Source organism: Corvus brachyrhynchos, unplaced genomic scaffold (assembly GCF_000691975.1).
Source record: "Corvus brachyrhynchos isolate BGI_N302 unplaced genomic scaffold, ASM69197v1 scaffold150, whole genome shotgun sequence".
NCBI lineage: Eukaryota > Metazoa > Chordata > Aves > Passeriformes > Corvidae > Corvus > Corvus brachyrhynchos.
Window position 1 is genome coordinate 2,941,470 of NW_008236162.1, and position 2,639 is coordinate 2,944,108.

Here is a 2,639-nt window from a genome sequence, read left to right on the forward strand (position 1 = left end):
GCAACGGTCACATTAAAAGCATAAATTGTCCCAGAACAGCAGCACTGAGGGGTGTCCTGGGCTTCCCTCGGCGGGGGACACTGGGGGGCCTCAGGCAGGTGACAGCTGGGCTCTCCATCACACTCGTGAGCTTTGCTCTTCGTGTCTTTCCTCATATGGCCCTTCCTCGTATGTCAGCCCCGCGCAAACGCTCGCAGGGATGTTTAGTCCTTTGTCAGTTTGCATTTGGGAAAAGCATCCCATCCCATGCCTGCTCCAGTGCCCTCCCCAGCTGTTCCCAGTGGGGGCTGTGCCGAGGGCCCCCTCGGAGGGGCCGGGATGACCGTGCAGAAGCATTAGGGCATTACACGATCCCACTAAAACGTGACATGAAACCTACAGGCGTAGGCAGAAACCTACAAATATGCGGTGACCCTGGCTCTGCTCTCGCGCAGTAAACATGATTTATTCCAAACCCTTTCCAGATGGAACAATCAAAACCAGAGGCTCCGACTTTGGGAGCGTCTCCTGGAGCCACTGGGGTGCGAGCAGGGAGTGGAGGGGCCCGGGAATGTGGCAAGGGCTGCACGTGCCTTGGGGACGTCCTGCTGGGGACAGCCGAATCTTGAATTCTGCGGGTGAGCTGGGTCTGAGCAGGGCTCCTACACGTGCCCCAGGGGTCCAGGTCCTGTCTGTGCCCCGGCGTGCTCAGGTCCCCTCTGTCCCCCCGGGTGCTCGGCACTGCTGTTGCCTGTGCTGCAGGAAATGTGTTTGGGGCAGTAACGCTTCAAAGCAGAGCCATGTTCCAGCGCTCATCCGGTCCAGCCTGGAATCGGGCGTGCCTGAGTGCTGTGCACCGGGGAGGCTCTTCCCAGCAGCCGCCAGCGCGGGAGGGACCCTGGCTCGGCCGCAGGTCCAGCTGTCCAGGCAGTGGCTGGGGACAGGCAGGTGGCCAGAGAAGCTTCAGTGGCTGGAGCTCTGTCACCCTGTGGGTCCCTCATCCCGCCTCTCATTTGGCTTTTTCCCACACTCTCGCTTTATTTATCTTTAATTATTAGGCCTGTGCTGAGGAATCCTGCGCTGCCTCCGCGGCAGCTGCTGCACATTTACCCCCCACGCCTGAGAAATGCGCGCTGGCACCGCAGCCCACGGACAGGCAGAGCAGGGATGAGGGACAAAGGACAAGGGATGAGGGATGCCTGTGGCCCCAGGACCTGCCCTGCAGCCACTGCTGGGCTCGGCCATGGTCCCAGAGTCCCGGGGACACGTTGGTGTCTGATGGGGAGTGTCTGCTGAGCGGAGCTGTGTCTCCTTGCTCTTCCCTTGGGCCCTCGCAGGGATCTCCAGCGATGGCTGTGGGTGTGGGGAGGGGGTGATGCTCACAACCCCCTGCAGCCCCAGCAGACGTTACACGGTGTGTGCCCTCCAACACCCGCCCCAGTTCACACCCAGGTTAATTCCTGTGCCCAGCTCCCTGCAGGGAGGAAGGAGGGGTGCCAGCCTTGGTGCACGGGGTTCTCACCCCGCTCTGACTCGTGGCCCTGGCGAGGTGGCCTGGCTGTTTTGGCAGGACTGGCACCAGTGCAGCCTGGGGCGCAGTGTGGCCCCAGCCCCACATCCTGCTCCAGTTAGGACCAGGGGATTTGGCACCTCTCGGGGCTGTCCCTCCAGCGTGGCTGTGAGGTGCCGGGGTGCTGCAGACAGGGATTAACAAGGCTTTAATCCCCCCCAGCTGACCCCTGTGCTAATCGCCTGATGGAAAAAGCGCCATATCCCTAACGAGAGCTGGAGAGCCTCGGCCAGCCCCGCTGTCACACGGGCGGGAGCCCAAACCTCTTCCAGATGTGGAATCCCAGCACAGGCCTCATTTATGTGCACAGCTTGATTGCACTGAAATTACAGATTGTCTGCAGGGAATAGAGGGCTTTGACTTATGACCAATTTCCAGTTCTACTTGAACTCCCCGCTCCAAGGCCGCTCTATCCCGGGCCCTGCAGATGGTTCCTTTCTCAAGCCTTCTTCAGCTTTTTATTTGTTGTTTATTGGGCTGCAGCTCCATTAGGTTTGGGTTTTCCAGGGGCTGCAGGTCGTGGTGCTGCCTGGTGAGTCGGAGCATCCCGGCCCAGGCCAGCTCTGGAGGCTTTGCCCTCTCTCCGGGGCTTATTTTTCCTGTGCTAACAAAAGCCGAGGCTTGGAACAATAATTTTCACCATCCGAAATAGCCCGGCGTGACGTGAGGCTGGAGGAAACGCCCAGGCATGGCACAGGGAGGGGAAGAGCCCCTGAGCACCCAAACAAAGCAGGGAGGGGGGATCCCTGCCAGGTCTTTGGTTCTCCAGCCCCATTGGGTTGGAAGATGCGAGGTCCCCTCCGGGATGCTGTGGGGTCCCCTCTGGGACGCTGTAGGGTTCCCCTCGGAACGCAAGGTTCTTTCTGGGAACTGTGGGGTCCTTCCTGGAATGTGGGTTCCCCCCTGGGATGTTGTGGGTCCCTCTGGGACGCTGCATAGTCCCGCTGGGATTCTGTGGGGTCCCTCTGGGTTGCTGCGTGCCCCCCCTGTGATACTGCCACCTCCAGAACCTTTCTCATTGCCAGAGCTTTCAGCACCTCTCGCCAGCCCCGGGGCCCCTCTTTTCTCTTCCCCAAATCCCTGTGGAGAG